This window comes from Malurus melanocephalus, unplaced genomic scaffold (genome assembly GCF_030028575.1).
Source record: "Malurus melanocephalus ecotype Western Australia unplaced genomic scaffold, MMel_1.1 scaffold_43, whole genome shotgun sequence".
Classification (NCBI taxonomy): Eukaryota; Metazoa; Chordata; class Aves; order Passeriformes; family Maluridae; genus Malurus; species Malurus melanocephalus.
Window position 1 is genome coordinate 2,661,085 of NW_026623275.1, and position 23,245 is coordinate 2,684,329.

Below are 23,245 nucleotides of genomic sequence, written 5' to 3' on the forward strand. Positions count from 1 at the left end.
AAAAAAAGATAGGGATTTCTGTGAAATTCTCCATGAAGCTAAAAAAAAACAGCAAAAAGTTACCTACAGAAAAGCAAGCCTCATATTTTCTGTAAAACTAGCAACAGGTCATTCCTCATGTTTGGTGATGGACACCAYATTTAACACTTAGATAGCTACCATTTACAGATACCATGCAGGAAGATGTGCTTCAGAAACACTCTATTGTCTTACCTTTTCCTAAGTATTTTCCTTTCCCCCTTCCAGAACACAAATCTGGTACAAATTTTTGGACCTTACATCATGCACAAGAAAATAGCCTAGTATTTTAATTCTAAATTTGCAYCAGGACATTCATAATTGATTAAAAGCAACAGAAATGGTGAGAAAAAATAGCTTCAAAGTATTAACCTGAAATATAGAYCCAAATTTGGTCCCTTTTGTTTAAATGTTTCGAAAAACTTCAGCTCATCAAAGCAAATATTTAAGGGGAACACTGGAGTTTCTCCTTCTCACCCCAGCACACCAACTCCCTGGGTCACCCACCATTAATTCCAGCTGCCAGGCAGACAAAYCTAATCACACTGATTAACTTTTATCTAAGATTTTGTAACACAGGGTCCTGAACTRCTTAATTGTTTTAGTTCACTCTAACAACCCTTACGTTTTCTTCAAAATAAAGAGGATTAAGTCGACCCAGATGACAATGCTTCCACTCACAAAAGTTTTAATTACAGCATTTTTGCTGGGAGCATGTCATGAGATGAGCAGTCTTAGTGATAAGGGACAACTCTTGCAGAYGATCCTAATAATGTGAAGATGTTGAAAATGCAAAACAGTGTATCACARATATTGCAAGGACATCCATGGCAAGAGGGACTTTTGGATGTGAAATGTGAATGCGTATTTGAAGGGGGGGCAAAATACTGTTCTTTATCATGGTTAGCACAACAAAATAGTAGAAAGATTGCAGGAACAACCTGATCATTTACACTCTGCAAACTATTACCTATTTGCTGCAATCATGATTTACTTCTTAGCCTGTTAACTTGGCCAACTCTTTAGGCTGGCAAGTGCTCCCCTCTTCCTTTCCATCTTACCTGCACAAATATAAATTTTCCCTTTCAGAAGTGCTCCTGGTGCCTCTTGTGGATCATGACTGAGAAGGCAAAGATAGAAAGCCCTTTTCACTAAAAGGAGTATTTTGTGTTTTCTGAGCAAGGTAAGTATTTCAAAAGGGCTTGAGATAGGGAGAAGCAAGATGTCCTTATAAATGTGAAAGAACATTTATAAGGACATTCTCAATGTCCTTATAAACGTGAAAGAATGAGAATATGGGAGGAGTTAACCCACACTCCATGAAGTCTTTAGACTCTGAATGGAGCAATGCTGATATATCAGCAGCAACTTCATTCCCACCTTGCACAATGACTCAGACATGACCTTAGTCTTGCCATCACCTTCAAGTCATCAACCCGTGTTATCCTGATTTCTTAAATAGCTTGAAGATATCATGCATTATATTTTTGGTTTTGTTGGTCTATTGCACCCCTCATAAAATTCCCCAGCAGCATTTTTATGCCTAGTTGTTTTTAAACAAAACAGATAGGTCCACCTCCTCTATGGAAGTCATGATTCCAACAGTTGCTCCTCTAAAGTAACAAAGAATCAACAGTCTTACAACCCCGGCAGTACTGGAGTCTTGTGCAACCTGGGAGAAAAAAAAAGGTAGAAGACAAAAGCTCATTTTTGAACCTTATTCCCAATCTTTGGGTATCACACCTCCCAGTCCAGGCATTCCTGAGGGTAGCATAAGGACTGAAGTATAAATTCTACTCTTGGCTTCATTGGAATCAACTGTATGAATGATGAATAGTAAACCAGGAGTAATTTTTCCATTATTGCCCTAAGTATGCCCTTGGCATCAAGCTTTACTGACTTTGGAAGGCCATTAAACACACAGAGACCCTTTCCTCCAACAAAGCAGAGGCAGCGGGAACCACGGCCCTACCCAGGCGGGTGTTCAGTGCCACCCACCACAATCATCACCCCAGGCACACACASAGGCTGGGGAGGTTGAAGCACACTTTACAGAGTGGGAGTATTCAGAGATTGTATCAGCAAACCTCCAACCTGCTCTTGGGAGCACGTGTAGGTAACGATTTTCACCAACTCTGCCAGCTTGGTAGATCTGTATTCSTTTCCATCGGGCTGCAAAAAGCACCCTGACTCGCTCCTCTACTCCCTGAAGGTATAACAATGCTTTGAAGGAATGACTGGCTAAATCAAGTTGACAAATCTCTCTAAATTTCTGTAATGYATTCTTTTAAAAACAGTTGGAGTTCTTCTGTTGAAAATCTTTCCAAGATGTTTCTGCCCGAAGCAGAAAAAACACTCTGGAAATTTTTTGTCGGAATGACTGAAAACTGGCCAGAACTAAACACAGGTGAAAATATGATGTTGGAATATGGGAGGCATGCTTAAGGGTGCTCTTATTACCTTTATTGACCATATTTTATATCAAATACTGCATAATGCAGTTGGAAATRTAAAGACATTTAAACAGCTTTAAAACCCTAATGGCCTGCCCTTTSTGTTGTTGTTCCTTCAGTATTTTAAACAGTGGAAGGCTGGATTACTGCAGTTTAGGCAATATAAAGTATGAAAMATCCAGATTTTGCACTGAAAATCCCTCTCTTGGGATCTGAGGCCATTAAGAGACCACCTGGCTCAGCCAGTTCTGCCACAAGGAACCAGGCACCGCAGACATCTGGTCACACAATCCATCAGTCCCCATCAGGACTCACAAAACATTTCATGAGACCTGAACAAAACCTGCAGCGTTCAGGAGGGGACCAAGGCCAGAGACACGACATGTACCTGAGAGCAAGAGAGACTGAACACCTCACAAAGGTCCCATCACAACGTGAAATTTTCTATACGTGATATTTTCTATACAGCTCTATTGCCAATCCCCATCACCCATGGAGCAAAGACAGACAAAAAATTAACCTGCTAACTTCTGAAAAGGAATTTTGAAACAAATTATATACAACTCATATCGTAAATCATAGAGGTCCTTTGCCAACCAACCACATCCCTCTGGGTTCCCAAATCAGTGAACCCTACACCACCCCTGGGCATAATAGAGTCACATCCAAAAGATGACACTSAGCAAAATCCCCTCTGGATATAATCCTCTCCACCGGGCACATGGAGAGGCTGGAAGACTGAGCTCCTAATTTAGGGACCTCAGTAGGTTCCTTGCCTGAGGTAAAATAAATCTGAGCCACAGAGAATCTCTTCTACTCCTTTTTGAGCAACAAAAAAAAAGGAGAAAGAAATAAAGAGGAAGAAATTGTTTTTAGTAATGAAAATGTAGTTTAAGAGGCCAATACCCTATTAAAAACCTAAAGTTATAATGAATTCCAGGATTCATTCAAGCACTACATTCTTAAAAAACWCTATAATGAAAGGCTTACATATGAAATTTAGTAGTAATAACTTTGGGTCAAATCCATAATGATTTGTTTGGCAGAGCTTTCACTGACGACACTTAAATGTGATTTCAATGACTGTTCTGCTTGAGAAAGGGCTTCAAGATTGGCCCACACTCTGTATATTTAAGTCACCTCAGCCCCAGCATTATACAGCGCCAACCAGACACAAACCCCAGCATTATTTAAACCATTTGCACACCAGAGTCTCCAATTGCAGGGTGTAAAAGCCAGCAGGAAGCACTGATCATTCCTTTAGCAGCAAACAAAAATGCAATCTTTTTAACTTGGCTTTCTTATGATATCATTTACCTTCTATAATAGCAGTTGCTTTTTTTAAAATGTGGATTTGCACAGTATTCAATTTGCCAGTTTCCCCATATAGATGTAAATTTACTGAAATAGCTGTTCACAAAATCCAAAACCCAAGGGTGGAGTCCTAAAAATAAATACATGTAGTTTAGGTTCTTTTATATCCATACATGATAAGAAATCTGGTTCTATTCTGGTGAGCCATAAAASGGGAAGGATGGTAAAACCACAAACAGGAAAACAGAAAATAAAAATCTRTATCTTTTGCTCTACCCTCTCAAAATTGCATGGATACTTCAATGCAATAATTTGGCTAAATATTTCAAATGTTGGTTTTTCAAAGTACTTAGCCRTATAAACTACCCCTTTGTTTCTGTTGGCTTCAAATGTTACTAGGCTCATGAATTCTTCCTTACRTCTTATTATTCAAAAAAATACAGCCAGCACTGCCTTTATGGAGCAAGAAAAACCTGAGTATCATTTTCCAGTTAACTCTTCTGGATCTGCATGAAAGTGAAATCAGCAACAGCAATWTTAAGCCAGGTTTTCTAACCACTGCACCTAATCACTACCTTTTGAAGTATTTTATTTCCTGAGCAGTACCACAGAAAAATCTCTGCAATCACWACACAAACTCAAGTCATAGGAATGGCAGCTCATGCTCAAAAAAACTCATAATAGTYCAGGTACCAAAAAAACCCAAGAAGCAGCAGTAGGTGGGACTTACTGCCCTACTGAATGCCACAACCCCAGAAACACTTCAAACAGAAAGCAGTCCTTTCATTTGAAGGACTTAGACTAAGCCAGACAAAATCTCCTACTTTTCAAATGCAAGTATTTCAGTGAATTCAACTGTCAATGGCACGTGATAATGAAAGGAAATTTTAYAATTGCCACTTTCTTAATCTTTCAAGTATTCAGTCTTTTGTCAGGCTTCTGCAATCCGGGATATCAGTGACTAAACAAGCATTGTCTGTCTCCATTTTCATATTTTCCACTTATTCCATCTCACACTCAAATCACGAGCAGGTCAGTGACTTCACAGCCAACAGCTGCCAGTCACTATCCTTTCAATAAGTCCATGAAAAGGCTGTTTCAAACACCAGCCACTYTAGCAGGGAAAAAGAAAAACCAAAACTGAGGTCTACCCCCTTAAATACCACGTGTACATGATTCACAGGTCTTTGCCTTCCTTCCCGGGGACCTTCCCTCCTGTTGGGTTCTTCAGAACCAGAGGAGTCAGCCAGGAGGAACTCCAGATGATTCCAAACAGAAACATATTTTCCCTTGCAAGCATCTAAGTTTCTCCACCCGAGCAGAGGAATGAACTCCACAAAACAGCAGTGAAAATTTGCACGCTGCTATTTTTCTCCAGAAGCACTGCCCATCCCAACAATTCCTGGATTAAAAAAAAACAGTATTCAAACAACAAAATCATAGGATTATGAGTTGAATCTTTAGTCAGAGAAACAAGATTTCTTCCAACTTTAAGGAATGTGACAATAACAGCAAATCTGACCCTGCTTGATAAGTGGCAGGCAATTCTCCATATAAGGTGAAAAATGTGCTAGTGTAGCTCATGCAACACTGCTAATTCCCTCCCYGTTCTCAATATTTGAGAACATAAATGAACATATAAATCAATTTTGTAAGTAAACCTTTTGCTTACTTGCAGCTATAAACCATCTAGACCCTGCTCAGCACACGAAGAAATTTGAACTTAACTATTTAATTCCTTTCAAACACTGGGTATGAATATCATAGCAGTGCATAAATCAATGTAAATGTGAGRGGTTCCACCCCCATTCAATTCCTAAATTTCCTTTATACTTTACCATTCTCTAATCAACCTGAGCCTTCCAACCCCTAATAAGGATGCTGATGGCAGGCCAGGGGAGCAGCCAGGGGAGGGTGAGAAGGGGCTGAGGGCTGGGTGAAGCCTCACAGAACCACCACAGAACTCACACTCCTTCTGCAGATCCCCAGGCTGATGCGTGGTGGAAGCACCAGGATATTGGCACAGGACTGCKGCTACTACTGCTTTTATCTCAAAGAACTTTTATCTCAGCTCTGAATGTCCCATAATCTCTATGTAATAGCAGCAGAAACATAAGCAGCATRTACCTAGTCAGGCATTACAAGAAGATTGCAGGCATCACTCATTAAGAGACTGATGAAAGCGTTCCATGGGTTTTAAGGAGCTCTGCACCAGAATGTGAGTCCAGAGGAAAGCTACTTTATATGATCCCTTCCCCTCAAAGCAAGTTAGAACGTCTGCAAAAGATGTATCAGTCCTGGTAGTGAAATTCACTTAGTTCTGYAGTTAGTCCCACATCCCAGCCCCTCCCTCACCCCCTTCAGTTTTTTACAATTATCAGTTATTTCAATGGTCTGACAAGCTGCCCAATGAACCATCTGGATGGGATTTTTTTCCTAAGGAATGATGTACCAATGACCAATAGGGCATAAAAGACAGGAGATTCAGAACAAGTCCCCAGAGGTCTTTTAAAAACCACTCAAAACTGATGGGATTATCAGGGGACAGRAAACATCCTAAAATCTTGTTGGCAATGGTTAGAGGGAGGAAGGGGATTAATTTAATTAAGTTATTAAAAAAAAACCCAACCCCACCAAAGTTCATTAACTATTTGGAGAAGTTGTACTCTAGAAGTCAGTGACTTGTACGAGAGGCACAGAGGGAAAGTTTCCACACACATTGCACATACACAAATCAAATGTGGGTGGGAGCAGCAGGAAAGCAGCTCACTACTTTCTTCATCTTTAGCAAGAAGACAGGGGAAAGTTTGATTTGATTATTTTAGCCACAGAATTTCAGAAAAATCAGATGACACCTTCACCTTGCCAGTCTTCCTAGTTTATCCACATTCAGTTATCTTGTAATACATCCAAGGCAAGAAAAGGTAACCTGATGTGCTGAGAAGGCATCATAGATCGATTAATTGCTACCAAAAATGTAGGCTTCTATTAGTCAGAGATTCTGTTTTGTTGACCTTTTTTGCATGTCATCATCCATTGCACTACCATGTAAAGCAGCATAGCCCATGAAATTCTGTGAGTCAGCAAATTATCATAATGACATGCATYTGAATTTAGGACTTGAATTACACTGTTTGCTGTGTTCTGTAAGAGAAAAAAAAAATCAGGAGAATTAACTCTAAATGTTATTTAATTCTTACAAATGGCTCTTTTAAGCATGTTTACAGTCATTCACATCTAAGACTCTCATTTCCTGGAGCCTTATCTAATCTAAATTCCATATGGAAGATTTTAGTGGTACATAAAGTTGCAYACAAATTAACCACACTCCAATTCATTCACATGAAATAAAACTGTAAATTTAATAGTGATGAAACTAGAGCTGTCAAATTATATCTGAGCTAACAACAAAAAGTTTACACCTTTTTGCACAAATTTAGTTTTAAAGGACCTATTATACAGCCTCAATGCAGAGAATAACTCTGATGTGGCTTAGTACAAACATGCTTCTAGTTGACTCGGTTTYTATTCAGGGAATGCAAAAGGGAATGTCTATTATCCATGTGATAGCAAAGACCTCACATGGCTAAACCACAAACTTGGAGCTTTTCAGGGTTTAGCACTTAAAGCTCCAGAGATTATGGCTCCTGRTTCAAAACCAGTTTGGAAAGCATGGCAGAAACCAGGAAAAGATACAGCAGAGAGAACTTTAGCGTATCTTTACAGACGTGGCTTCTCCACAAACTTTCCGTGAACTTTTGAAGACACCATTTAATCATTCCTATATTTTCTCTGCAAAACTATATATATATAGTATATATATATATAAAATATACTTGTATACAATAAAGTTGTGTATATAAATAATATATACAAGAATAAATAAAATATACACTTACCATAAAAGCTAATAATGAATAGAAAAAAATTAAAAATATAATGAATATTTTTGAATACTTTGTACCATAATACTAAGTGCAATATGGCAAACGTATTATAGATTCAGTATCTACAGACAACCTCAACCACGATGATTCTATAAAGAAATTCATTAGGATGAAAGGAAAACGCCAACAGCAAAGCCTAAACTTTCGCCATGAAAAGTTCTTTGTCTGAGAAAGATAACTGCACAATAAGAACTTCCKGTCTCAAGAGGATATAGAGAACACAAGTGAACAAAAAGTTAATGTCAAGCTCTCATCCTGAGATCCAAAACCAGTTAAGTCCACATAGCTGCTTGAAGTATTTACCAAACAAATTTTATTTGGGAGACTGTCTTCCGTGTAACACACAAGTCCCACTGAAATGCAAATTACTGCAAGAAATAAAAACATCAGCATGTCGGCCAGAGAAAATAAAGAAGTGTTTCAAACCAAAGTAAATTATTGTAAAAGAAACAAATTGTTTAAATGAGCTTTTTGGTCAAGTACAGCTCAGACACCAGCAAAATCTTTTATTACGATTTTGTGTTGGGGAAAAAGCAGAAGCAAAGGTAAGTATTTTAAATAACCTGAACACTTTTTTTGATGATTTAGCCTCATATGTTACACTTCATAGCTGGCAAGCTGGAAGTCTTAATTTTTACACCAGTTTTATACAAGCAAGGAGCAGCCACTCATTAGGAATAATCTCAGTGAATCCACTGAATTGAATAACGTTCATAAAGTGTAAGAGAACAAATGTAATTGACTAAAGGCAAACTCGAAAGCAGCACAAAACTGCACCCTTTTCACCTGCTGCTAGCTCTGAATGTACACTGTCATTTACAACACAAGGTTTAGTGAATGATCAATCAGTATTGGCCTTGGGTGACACCCTCTCCTACAGAGATAACCGTGCACGTGGACATCTTGCACGACTTGTTCTCTAATAAAAATGTTGGCTCAGAGACTTGACAGTGACAATTCATCACAGATATTTTCACCCTTAGAAATAAACCAACAAAAACTAAACTGTTTTATGGTACCAACCCTCCCATGTACCATTCCAGGAAACATTTCACAATAACAATATTGCCGATGGCCAAATTCTGAAGCCAATCCCGATCCTGCCAGTGAAGAGCTGCCTCCCAGCAATGCATATCCTGATCTCCTGCTTAGCCTAACTTTAAACTCCAGGGACAGGGCTCCCAGCCCTTCCCCAAAGAATGTTCTACTACTTATGAGATCTGACTTTAAAGATGATCTTTCTTTTTTTCATATTGCACTTCCTGCTAAGCTTACTACTTTCAATTTTTACCATTCACAATCCCAAGACAATTCACAGTGCCTTAAGTAAGAGCCCCTAAAGCACAAGACTCAGAGCTTTCAGGGATGATGATTAGGACGTTAGCCTCTCCCCCATGCCAATTAAGCTAAGCTATCCCACATTCACATCTTACTTTACTCCACTTGAACCAGCCTTCAGTGTGCAACCATTTGTTACTCTCTTACGAACTCTGTCCAAAACAAACACAATGTCCTAAACACCATTAATTTTCAGACTCCTGCAAAGTGCCTGATAGTTTATACACACTATATTCCTTCCTAATGCTGATACACCCAGACCTGAAGGCAACAATCCAGATGCAGCCCTAAAACAACTGTAGCACCCTCCCCGATTTCCGTAATTCCGTTTCTGGCGGTCAGTCCACGTTTCCATAAAGCACTAGTGTGCCATGCAAGAATACTGCATGTCTCTACAACACACATCTCTATAATCACCACTGCCACACCTCTGCCAGGTCCTCTCAACTTCAGCAGCACACCTCTAATTCAGCCCCATCTCTTTGACACTTAGATCATCCTGAAGGATTTGCAGAGCATCTTGAACCATTTACAAGTATCAATAGTTTTCCTCATACCTCTCCATAACAATCTTGTGCTACTTTTAAAGAACACACTGGAGACCATCAGGYACGTCCCTCCGTTGCCAGCAGGGAGGGTGACCAGCACCGGGTGCTGGGGTCAGGCACAGAGACTCTACTGAAGCCTCATCTGAAATGCTTGCTGACGCCACAAAATTAATAAAATCTTTTCCATTCCCAGTGGCAACAGGCAAAATACAAGGCAGCAAAAAGGATCTGTGGCTTTATAATRTGCTACTCAAAATATCTGCTGATGGTCATAAGACAGAAAGAATACGCCAAAAAAACTGTATGATGTAGTCAGTTGGCAAATGGGGGAAATCASACACAAATGAAATGCGTTCAGTACCGTACAAGCAGGGCTGTGGGAAATTGCTGGTTCTCCATATAAGGATCCAATATTTTTTCAATTTGCCAGCATAGCATAAAGCACATAAAAAATCTTAAAATAAAATTCTAAATGTTAACCATGAAGAGAACACTTTTTACAATATTGCTTAAGAATGTTAATTCTGTACACCCATGAGTCCTGATTTTATAATTTGCAGCCAGTCTAAATGAAAAAATAAGCATTTTTTWAAATCTCCATATAAAATGTCAACCACCTTTTTAACTGAGAGTTAGAAAAATGTAATTGAAAATTACTAACCTCAAACACTCATTAGTGACAAATCCAAACCCCAGCTGAACACAGCCCTAATAGGATTAAAGAGACATTCAGGATGATGTATGTGGACTTGGTATGCAAGAAAAGCTGAAGAAAAATCTGGACCTGTGCACAGAGCAAGGATCAGACAAAGCCTGATACCAGACGTGCACACACACTTTTCCTGGTGCCTCCCTCCCTCTGTTGTTGGAGCTACAGATGCTCCCCACAGGCACAGGAGATATCACTGCTGGGCCCAGAGGCTGCAAGGGGAGATCCCACGGGAAGGACACAGGCAACAGCTCACCATAGGCATGACAAGGCATTTCCAGGAGCACAGCCATCCTTTGTTTTTAAAGGCCCTTTGCCACCTCCCCCACCACAAAAAGCTCTTCAATAAGTGGGCAGTTTGGTCCACCACGGCTGCAAAAGTACAGGTAAGCAGGGCTCAGGCTGAATTTCATGGTCTCAAGGTCCTTCTGTGAGCATCAAAATCATTGAGCATGAGATTTTCTATTGATCACAGGCCACTGGCTGCACATCTAAGGAGGCTCAGGAGGGTAAATGATTTTTTCCCAAGTCAATTTTAAATTGGCTTCCTAAATTGTCTCCAGATCCTTTCCAGACAGCAGAATGGAAATAATTAGAGGTGGTTGGAAAATGGAATTTTTGTCCTGTGGGGAAAGTCTGATAGTCCTGTACTTATTTTTATGCTAACACAGGCCAAAGTGAAAAAGCCTTAAAATATTTAGTATAGCAAAATACTGTAAGCTACTCTGAAACAGCATCCTGCACACACTTTGACTTATTTAGTTGCTAGAGAAGACCCCATTCCTCACACAGACACACCATCAGCTCACACAAATGCCTTAGTTTTTCCTCAATATTCTTTCTACTCCCCAAGACCACATGGCAGTCACTAGCACTGTTGACACAAGCRCTCCACACATCTCATCCTACTCCTCTCACCTATGGGTGAGACAGGAAGACAGCAGACCTTGCTCTAAGTTACCATTCCCCCAATGCAACCTTCCACTGTGTAGCTCAGGAGATCTTGGCATCTCTTCCTTTCAGGATCATCTGGCAACTGTTCGCAGAGGAACCCACAGCTGAAGCACAAAATGGCTGGACATGAACACCAGAAAAAGTGCTTATTCCATTGTACCTATCTTTCTCCAAATACTCTTTCCAAGCCAGACCAAGGGAGCAGGGGAAAYAAAGCAGCCCTCGGTTACACATGAGGAAGGGAGTGATTGCATCATTTCAAAATTCTCAGCTCTGCCAACCTTCCCACATGGAATGCTGCTTCTGATAAACTTTATACTGAARACTGCAGAATCTCCAGATACAGGGCTCAGGAAAGAAGGCTGGWTGAAGAAGGTGAAACCATGCAGGAAAAATTTTTTGGTACTTTTGGCTTAGCCAGGTGACATTTGGCTTCTTCTCCCAGGGAAATAGCAAAAGGATGAGAGGATGTAACATTAAGCTGCACCAGAAGAGATTTAGGTTGGACATGAGGAAGAATTTTTTCACTGAAAGGGAGACTGAGCATTGGAATGGTCTGCCCAGGCAGCTGGTACAGTCACCATCTCCAGAGGTGTTCAAGAAATGACTGGATGTGGCAMTTAAAGCTATGGTCCTGATGAGGTGATGTTCAAAGGTCAGACTCRATCTCGGAGGTCTTCTCCGACCTTAATGATTCTGTGATTCTGTCACTGCTTCCTCCTCTTTCAATTCTTCGACACAGAGGCAAGTTTTACAAAGTTAAAAAAAAAAAATCATTAACAAACTCAAAGGCAGTCAGAGAGGCAAGATACTAAACCATGCCAGCTTCTTTTCATCAAAGACACAGATCCAGGCGTTATATCTATAGGTTGTAACGCCAGCAGGTTCAAACTTGTTCTGAACAGACACAAGAAATCCCTGCCCACGCTTGGAGATAACCAAAAGTCTTTTGAACACTTAGCATGGCTCTGGGCCAAACTAATAAACTCTGCTGAGCCGCAGGGACATCTCTGTGCCATGGCCTCGGGCTCGGCACAGCTGGCAATGCTCACAGGGCTTCGTGCTGGCGCAAACCACGGGCAGAGATCACGCCTGGCTGCCTTCGCCACAAMACGGGGAGGGAAATGCCACCACACTCACAGCTTTGTCTTCAAGTCTTGACTTCAATCTTGGGGCTATTTATACCCATTATCTGAATTATCCATCCAATAAAAAAAAAAAAATTTTAGGCCAGTTTTTGACTCAAGAGTCAACATTTTGACATGGACATCATGTTTTTCACCTGAAGGTGATGAAAAGTGTTGCAATGAGAGTCTAACTAAACCAATACACTTGGCTTTGGCTTTGAATTACACTGTTTTACAACAGCTTTTTGTATTGAAAATTAGAAATTTACACATTTGCACAAGGCTTCTTAAACAAAACAGCATTTTTTATTCAAGTTTTTCTTTGGAATGCTTCCTCAGCCCTCTGAAGAGCACATCTTACAGGGTTGGGTGGGGGAGCAGAAAAGGGAATGATGAGAGTTACACATTGTTTACAGTGGGTAGAGCTCTATCCAGTTTTAAGACGTACAGCCTTTGAAAGCCCTTATGTCTGGTCTTTGACTAAAAAATGACATCTCTACAGACAGAGGGGTATGGGGCTGTAAAACCAAAGCATATTTTCTTAACRCTGCTCCAGAAATATCCTCTGCTAAACGTGTAACAGATGCATGTTCCTCATTAAAAAAGTGTTGCTATACATTACGTCTWGGCTGTAGACAGATTCTGGCAGAGATTGATACACTGTGGACACATAATTCATGTGTCTACTATGTGAACTCTGGACCCTGCTGAACCTGCTGAGGTCCTGTTGTGGATTTCGGGCCACGGAAATGGGAGCAGAGGGAGGGAGCAGACAGACGTGGAGGGCTGGTGTGTAGCCGAGAAAACAACAAAGCTATTGGACATACTTTTCTCAACACCATCCCCAGGCACCCAGATTTTATTCCCATTTGTATAGTGAACTGGAAAAGCAGCACCAATTCCAGCTACCTTTCCTTGAGAGGAAAAAGAAATCATCATTTCATGGTGACCATTTTCTTCCTTGAGTAATCTCTTGCCTTTTGTTGAAATTTAACTTTTGGGTTTTGGAAAGGTAAGTCCTAATGATGAATTACAATATAGTTTTTGGCTGATTGGTGCTTAAAACCTGCCCATGCTAATCATAACTTCATAATCCACAGGGAGACCCTTAGTTTTATTCCTTGCCTGGTATTCAGACTTCCATTTAATTACTGGTTACTTAGATTTATAGGCAGATTTGCTAAAAACAGTGACTCTCTGTGTGCAGACAATAACCTTTTGATGGGTATGGTAGTAAAACTGAAATTCCTATGTAAACAGGACCAAATTTTAAAAGTAGCTGGTGTAGCTCTCTAATGAAATTGGCAGCACTGTGTGGGTACTTTGTCTTGGAGAATGCTAAATGGTGCATAGCCAGCGTTTGCTCCATAAACTGTCAAACAAGAGAACCGCAACTGTTCGGTGATTTGTTTTTCTAATGTAGTTCTCTACTATGGGAAATGTCTTTTCCATGACCAAATGTAGAAGCTGTCAGGATCCAAAAGAAATAGAGGGGAGAAAGATGATGTCTAGAAGGTATCTTCCAACAGAGAAAAAAAAGAAGGAAAACATTTCTCAAAGATCCAGTTTTTGTAGCATGATGAAAAAGCTTTGAAATTTGTAGCATTTAGGAAATTTGTAGCATTTAGGAAATAATTAGTTCAAGGACGTTATAATGAATTGTTGGGCATCAATTATGGTACTCTAACACTCCAATCTTTCTCTCCCTTCATTAGGCAGCACTAAAGATAATATGCATATCTCCATAGGAAGATTAAACAACATATACATCTGGTAACTTTCTTCTCAGGGTATTCTACTACTTTACAAAATGAAACAGACTTCATCACCTTAGAAAGGTGGAAAACCCCCCTTCTATTACTGAAGAAAGAAACATTCTGCAAATAAATGCCAACTGAGCCCTATACCTTGGCAAATGAAGCAGTACATAAGCACTGATCCCAAGTTTCCTATTTTATTCTATATTCCTCTCAGCATATCATTGCTGTTTTAGACTCATGYCAGTACCACAGGCAACAGAAGCAACATCAATTTGTTCATTAAAAAAAGGGTAGCTAAACAGGTAGCTAAATAGCTTTTATTACTGATGAAGGACATTTCCAAATCAGAATTTTAAAACCAGTCCATATGSATAAACTACTTCAGACAGGTGCTCTGGTGAAGTCTCTCTCCCAATAAGGAAAAAAGCAGTACAGCTCTCCTTTTCCTACTTCTGTTTGAACTAGAGGAAAAAAAAAAGACACATCATCTGAATTCAAACTTCATCTGATCTGGTCCACAGGAAGACACACAGCATTTAAATACATGCAATGGCTATTAAGGGATGGATTCTGGAGAAGTAATCAGATAGACAATATTTTTGCCGGGGTTCAAGTGTCCACAATACCCAGTAAAATAATCAAGGCGACTCAGAGCAGACTGCAAGACTCCTCTGCGTGTGCAGATTCTTCCCAGCGGTGCAATTGTAGCTGCTAATTAGTCCTTGCCATATCTGTTGCACACTTCAAGGGGCTGATATTACAGCTAGCTGCCCACCACCCCACAATTTCCCTCCCTGATGCCAGCCTAGGAACTGCTCATAGCAAGAGCAATGGGAGGACAGGACTACTGCAAGGAATTTGGGAACTATCAGCAATAATATGCCAACTAAACAAATCTGCTCTACAAGAAGAGGGGAGTGTCAACACACATCAGTAGCCTACACAACRATTGTCGAGAATCAAAGCTCACATCATTTTATGTCCCTGAAATGTCAACTCAATTGCAAATTTAGTTACAATAGTTTTATCACTTTGCCAGTGATAAGACAAATCCTAACAATCTTCGTTGTGATGACCTTGACCAGGCTTGAGACAAGTCACGAATGCAGAGAAAACCAGAAGCCCACAGAGTAATTACAAAAAATAAAAATCACAGCCATGGTATGACACATAGTATAAAGTTTAATCCCTACTACCCATTGCAATCTATATTACCCTTAGGGAATATTGCCAGATTAAGCTGCCTACTAGCAGCATCTTCTTTTATCCAATGTCCAGTGCATTCCTGGCATTATATAAAGAGAAAAACCTTATGGGTGGGAGAGTATGGTGAGTGCTGTGCAGGTATTTCCCTTCACTGTTGTTCACTATTAGATCATGATATACCTTACAAATTGCCCCCCAATTTGGATCTACACGAGYCAAATCCACTTAGTTTAAGTCAAAGCTTTTTTACTCTCAGTAACAAAATCAATGCTATCTCTAAATAAATAACACAAAGGGAAGGGACAACAAGACCATGATCATGAGGTCACAAAAGCATCAACATGAGCAAATATATTATTTTTAAAAACCTTTATAATTGATGGCTCTGCTTTTCAGGAGCTATTTGTGCTTTGTGATAACAAAAGAGCATAATATGCACTTTGCAAAAGAGCAAATAATGCACTTAGCACCATTTAACATGTTCCCATACAGGAAGCATTTTATAGGTACRGTATGCCAAATGGGGACCACAGTTACACAGGTAAACAGCTACACCATAATCACTATTTGTCCATGAAAACTAATCTCAAAAAAAGGAGCCCCATAACTGTTCCACCATCAGTTTCTGGCTTTAGACAGTTACTTATCCGAAAATGTGAACATCTTTAAGCAAATATTTTCCCCTGGAGATCTGATAAAGTGGTATATATACAAAGTATTTTAGTTCAAATAAAACATTCCTGTTAGTTTAAAASCACAGAAAAAAAAGTAAATTATTTTACCAGTTTCTTTTTTCAAACAAGATGCCTTGAAGTCAGTTGGTAAAGCCTGAAAGTTGATAATTACTTAACAAGCTTTGTATTCCAAACAAAAGTATCTTAGTGCTTCAAGTTTCTCTTCTTTCTGCTGTCATATATACAATGATCACACAAGTTATTTACAGAGAGTTAACCCTGCCAAATATCTCACACTAAAACAGTGATATAGTTTTATTAGAAAYCACAAAAAATCATGCAGTAATTACTGGTACCACTACCATATTTAAGTGTGATCTCTCTGCATCCATGGGCACATCACATCTGTGGTCAGTCAAGATTAAATTTGTACCATCTGGCCTAAAGGAACACTCTGCAGTGGGAGTATGGCTACACCAACATCAGTTTCAGACCCTGGATCAGTCTTTCCACAGTAGACTACCTTCTTGAAATAGAAAGAGAGGTGAACGTCCTATTTTTATAGGGCTGTATTAAATATTTCCTTCTAAAAGCTATTTTAGGAACAGTGCGGTGCTTCACAAAGGAAACTAAKTCAGCATATGGTTAATGCATATAAACACGCCTCCTACCCCTGAAGAGGTACAGGTCTTCTAAGAGCATTTTCAAGTAACTAATATAAAAAATAAATCAGCAATTTAAACTTTACAGCATCAATTGAGGATGACATTTTGGCATGTAAATACACAAACTCTTCAGTGTCCCTGCAGAAGCCATCTATAACTCAGAAGATGCACAGAGCCTTTTGAATGACGGCAGTGGAATTTAAATGATTTAATTAGAATAATATGCTCTAGTCCTTGGCCACTCTCTCACTATAAAGTAGGAATTTCCTCTGGGCAGGCACAGCACACAAACCAAGCTGCGACTGCTCTTCCCAGCTCCAAAAAAATGTAGTTTTACCTCCCAGTCCTGTGAGACACCACAACGGTCTGTTAACTTCTTTTGTCAAGTTTCCTTTCTTCACTAAGTCTAAATCCATCCTAACAGTACAGGGAAAACAGAAGCAGTTGTTACCATGACACAGAGTTTAAAATACTAATAAGAGMTACCAAAAAGCGTGCACATTCGTGCTACCTTCTGATTTACTTTTCGAATCAAAACCAGAAGTTCGTTTCTTCTGCCAAAGCCGTTTTTCTTTTTTAATTAAGAGACTTTAAAACCTGAATCACTCTTTTTCTGGGAAAGACATGGAAGAAAAAGACAAGATAGACTACTACCAACCCAAATTTATCTCAAACCTATACTTTGTAATTATTGGTTTCTCTAAAATGGGACACCAATTAAAAAGTATATATTTTTTAATTACAGTAGAAAACTGTTTTACAGCCTTTAACGTACAGTGCTCAAATATTGAGAGAAACAAAGTTGAATGTAATTACTACAGTTCCAAAAAGCAGTAAGGAACTAAAACCAAACAGGAAGACCAGTTTTCCTGCTTTTGATTTTTATTAATGATTCAGAGAAATTATTTTTTTTACCTATATGAGAAAGTTGCTGACTTCAGTGAGCAGCAAACTTCCGCAACTGACTTCAGTGGAACCCCAATTAATATCCTCAAAGAGAACATTTGTCTTCTMTTCCCTTACCGGAGATAAGACGTTCCCTTCTAAATTGCATCCTAGAGACATTTGACTAAAACTATTTTCCTCCAGGCAAAAAATAAACATCTATAAATATTTTATACTAACACTGCAAAGCAAAAAAACAGACTAAGCACTATTAATGTGCACCTCTTTTTTTTTTTTTTTTCTTCACATTTATAAGAACCAGGCAGTGATGCACGCCACAAGGCTGGGATCTAATCAGACACAGTAAGGCCCTGTCTAGACAGGCAAAAGTTATTACAATCACTTAGCGTGGTTGAAGAACTCCATTAAGATGCAGGCCAGCAAGAAAGAAACCACATCAGCAAATGACACAGCACAACCGGGCAACACGGCAGCCAAGGGGCCTCCTGGCACCTTCAAATTTGAGGTTCTCTTTGAGTGATGGCATGCTGGCATGTGACCATGCTGCCTCCTCTGTCAACATCGAGTCAGATGGACTATGGACACACGAGCGGCGGGAAAATGCAAAACCCACAGTGCCCTGCCCCAGCACAGCATCGCTCAGGGAAAAGGAGATCATGGGAGAGCCAAGAGGAGCCAGAGCAYCATTCCATGATGCTGTGCCCGGGAATGGACTGACCTAGACCCCACAGCAGAAAAGACAATTTACTCACGAGGTGATCATCTGCTGCTGCGGGTGTTTTTCTCACCCRTCATTCCTCGGAATGATGTCACTGCTGTTTGTGGAGAAACGCGCTTCTGCGATATTTGGGAAATAAGCACACAGATGCTACCAATAAGAAACACCATAGTAAAAAAGAAAAACCAAGCTAAACAAACCAATAAAGAAATKAAAAGTTAAAAATTAAGTGATAAGAATTACGTACAAAGCAAAGCAAACTTGGTTCCTTTGCTGTCATCTTCCCCCTTGATCAAAACTTTCAAGGCTTCTCAATAACACCTATTTGCTTTGCAAATGGGGTATCACAGCATACTTGATTCAATGCCAAATGTGATAAAATAAAAACACACACAACCTATTTACTACTCTTACTTGATCACTATTTTTCAAATAATTTGGTTTAAAATAAAGAAAAAATACACAATTCTAATGAGAGAAAGGAGGCATTGAGATAATTTAGGAAATTATTGTCTCGAGAGTAGGAACACTTCTAAATTTAGACACTCCTGCATTTRACATGGTCCAGAAGAAAAAAAAAGCCAGAAAAGTTCTCATATTTTAATTACTATCAACAGTAAACCCTATTTCAGCTATGCCATCCCAAGCAATGAACTACAGGCTTTGAAACTCCTATTAAAGTCCTCACAAACTATTCACTCAAGRGGAGCAAGCATATATTTCTGTGGTTGCACAATATGACACATAYGCTTTTGGGATGGGAGAGGAAATTATAAACTATCCACAATCCACCAGGGAAAATCTTTCTTCTTTGAATCAAGAACTGGCTTCATAATAAATTCCTTCACTATTGTATTATATAATCTCATTGGTAGCATTTGTCCAAACTTTTCCAGTGCATTACTTTGTGTCACTGCAATTTACTTTGCAGAAAGGGAAAAAAATCCCAGAGAGAATTTAAGAGTATGCACAGAAACTGCTGAAACTTCTCCCATCCATTATCATTATAATACTATTATCCTTAAATTTTCAGAAGCAATGACTTCACTTTGGCACCATCAGAATCTCAACTTCGGTTCTAAGTGGCAAGGCAACCCTATTAATCTATAAGGGTGTTCCACAACAGCATGAAGGATCCTTATCAAAGTGCTCAGGCACTATCAAATGCAAGGCYGGAGTAAAATTGTCACTGCAAATGTGAGTTGGCAGCACGTGGAGCTCACCTGAGGGCAGGGCACCCAYGTGACCTCTGCAGGCTTCTGTCTCACTGAAGGCAACTCAGCAGGGCTTGATGGCAACATCATTAGCTGAGCATGGAGGAGCTCCAAGCTGCCTAATAAATGCAGGTTTTGGAAGCATATCTGCCATTAAAAAACAAACAAAAATCTGTCTTTCAACCAAGTCTTGGTCAGCCCCTTGATGAGCTGTACTGTGACCTAAAACAAAAAACATCCAAATCCCATAAATCAATACCATCAAGCCCTGGATGCAAATACACCATAGAATYAWAGAATGGTTTKGGTTGGAAGAGACCTTAAAGATTTCTACTTGGATCCCACGGCCATGAGCAATGTGGACTGCATCCCTTCTATAGGTAAAAACTGACAGCTACTTAACACTTGCACTTTCAGCAATTCATTATTTCCAGACAGTCAGAATAGTTTTAGTGGGGATCTAATGTGAGCCAGTGAGGGATGTCCAGGAGCTGAGAACCACATGAATACTTTCTACCAGCTTCTCAAGGAGCTGCAGTGAGGGGAATGGAAAAACCGACTGCACCATCAACTCAACATCATCTCAATTACACTGCCACTCAAMAGGGAGGTCTCACAGCATCCTTCATCTCTGACCATCGATTGCCACCTGCTGTGTTCAGATGATGCTATTTCAAGTGTTGGAACAGGACAGCAGTCAGCATGCTGATGGGTTTTTCCCAGTTGTGAGCACTAATTTTCAGCCTGATTATGATCTGATCCAACTCACAGTCAGCAGAGCCAGCACAAGCAACACATGGGGATGGTGCAATCAGGAACGGAAAGTACAGATTCCCCATTCCCCATCTTCTGCTGCAGCAAAGACTCTGCTGTCTTGTACAGTGATTCAGCTTCTACTTTTCCATCAGCCCCAGGATTGAGAAACACACACATCTTATTTCATCTGGCTGATTAGCACCCATTCCTGTCACAGGCCCATGTGATAATCATTTACTAATACAAGTGTCATGACTGACTGTAAAACATCTGGCTCACCCTGTGCATTAACTGCTAGACAGACACTGCAGAGAGCAGCAAAATCCAGTAAGTGCTTACAAACTCACACTCTTTTTATGAAACCCTGCATGTTGTGCTGTTCTACCTACAGTGTTTATTTTTGTCCAAAGCTACAATTACGAAAACACTTGGACACCTGCTTAATTTTTCTGTTACAAACTACTCCATTACACTTAATGGATTAATTAGCAAAGGCTCATTTTTACCCAGAGAGTGAAAGCTCCCAAGGCTAGATGCAGAGTCATGGGACAGGCTCCCAGGAAGAGGCARGGAGGGGGAAAGGCACCYGGGAGCACCTAMAGTCACACTGCAGCTCCACAAGCASTTTTGGCAGCAGTATCAAGTTTTGCCAGCTTACAAAACTGCCCTACCTTCTCCACACCCTCTTTCCTCCTCTCTTACCCCCAATGAACCAACTCATGGATTGATCCAGATGAAAATTACATCTGTTTTTTGCTCAGTGCCTAGAYCCAGATCACCACTGGGCAGCATAARTGTTCATGCTGTTCTGAATGGGGAAAAGAGTCAGAGGTAGGCAGGGGCTGCCAGGGCAACTCAGGTTGCAGCAGTTTAAACCACCCAAAGCACAATCACAGTCCAACCCTGTAGTTTTAGCCCTGCTACAGTTACCTGACACTGAAATAAGAGTAACAAGCAATTAAGTCCCACTTCCTCCCTCCATCTCTCTTCCCTCTCCCCACAGCACTGGGGCTCAGCATCTCTCACAGAAACGCCTCTGAGAAGGCAAAGCTACAAAAAAATCTTGCAAAAAAAACCTCTGGAGTAGGGTTAGGAGCTACATTGGCTCCTGGAACTGGCTGTCCAGGGTCAGATGAACTGGCAAAAGGGAGAGGGTTCACTGGGTCCACCGCAGAGCACCCACAGCAAGACATCTATACTTTTCCCAAGTACAGAGAGSAAACCTGGCCAGGACCAACTGCTGCCTCCCACAGGGAACAGCCACAGAAGTAAACCCATTTGCAGGATTGGAAGTCTCATGCCAAAAACATAGAAGCACATTATTGTAAGTTTAGTTAGATAAAAAAGGTCATACAAAGTACTGGTTTCCTTTCACATTCTTTGCATATACAAAGATCCCAAAGGTTCCAGTAGGATTTTCTTGTATAGCCTTACTGAAAGCTGATTAAAGAAAATGACCATTAATCCCACTAGTAACTTAAAACAAAATGTTAAATTAATTTCAGTGGGAGTTCTGAATGTGTACAAAACCCAGCGTGATACCCCAGATTCATACACATAGCTCTTTTGAGAAATGACAAGAACTCTAGAGTCATATGAAAAGGCGAAATTTACCCCACGTTATTAGAACTCGGTACAAAAATCGCAAAACCATCTGCACCAGGCTTAAAACTATTTCCACAAACCCGACCTTTTGAAATTGTCATTGTTCACGCCGCTGTTTCCCTTTTCACCTCTCACTTTGAGAGCTCATCCCTGGCAATCACCTTTAAACCAAGATCGCGCCAGCAAACCTTTTCACTTYGCAGAAATCCTTACGTTTTGTGAAGCTGCCGAGCCCAGCGCTGCGCCGGGGGAGCGAGGTTCCCCTGTGAGCACCCCCTGAGGTGCCAGCACAGCGCAAGCATGTGGCAGCTGCCGGACTCCCTGCAGGGGCTCCGGAGGAGCCCGGGTGTCCCGCCGAGAGCCGCGGGGAGCCGCGCCCGGAGCCGGAGAGCCGGAGAGCCCCGCGGGCGCAGCCCCGCTCCCGCCGGCACCCAGCGCTGCGCGGAGCGCGGAGCCGAGCGCGGCCGCGGCTCTTTGTTCGGCGGCGCCGGAGCGGCCGCGCCCCGCGGAGCCGGGCGGGACTCGGCTCAGCCCGGGGGACCGGCAGAGAGCAGCCCGGACGGGGCGGCGGGAGCCCGTGGAGCCGGTGCCAGACCCAGACCCAGACCCAGACCCAGACCCAGACCGAGACTTAGACCCAGACCCCGTCCCGCGGTCGCGCAGCCGCCCGCTCCCGGCCGCAGAGACGCGCAGCGGAGAGCAAGGTCTCACCACAGACAGTCACACAGTCAGAAAGACAGACAGACAGAGAGACACGTGGGAGTGCCTGCCGGGGGCTGTCAGCCCCCTACCCACCGCCCCCTTACCTGTCCGCGGGTGCGGAGCAGCCCCGAGGACTTTGTCTCCGCGGCGCGCCCGGCTGCCAGCGGACAAGTTTCTGCCCCTACTTCGCTCCTCGCAGCAACAGCGACGCTTTCCCCGCCCGCTCCGTCCGTCCGCCCGCCCCTCTCTCGCTCCCTCCCTCCAGCAGGGGCGGGGGCGGCGGTCCGGAGGGCGGCTCCTGGGGGCTGTGCCCGGGCTGGGCCGGTGCCGGGGCTACCCGGGCTACCCGCGAGTGGTCTCCGAGCGACAGGGCACGGCCGAGGCGAGGCTGCCGCGCTGGGGGACGTGCCCGCCCCAGTGGTGCCCCGGCAGGGCTGGGCGTGCTCACCTGTGCCCGCCGGCCCCAGCGAGGGCATGAGAAGGGTGCGCGATCCAGGCGTTGCCACCCCATCCTCCTCTGTTTGCCCGAGCAAGCCCTCCTTTCTTTCAGTCTGCGTTTATTTACAAACTTACTGCGAGTTACCTAGCCGGCTAATGCAACAGCAGGAGAAATTAAACCCAGGGGGAACAT

The 23,245-nt window shown here is 41.6% G+C and overlaps 1 protein-coding gene across 3 annotated transcripts in view; it reads right to left on the reverse strand.

Moving 5' to 3' along the window:
• The window catches only part of TIAM2 (TIAM Rac1 associated GEF 2), a 163,101-nt gene extending 140,108 nt beyond the window's left edge, over nucleotides 1–22,993 (reverse strand). For 2 of the 3 annotated variants that reach the window (XM_057364870.1, XM_057364868.1), the window contains exon 1: nucleotides 22,719–22,992. The gene's annotated coding sequence lies outside the window, so the exon portion shown is untranslated. Of the gene's footprint in view, nucleotides 1–22,718 lie in introns of all 3 variants that reach the window. The other variant, XM_057364872.1, reaches the window with a different exon arrangement.
• Between the last annotated feature and the right edge of the window lie 252 nt (nucleotides 22,994–23,245).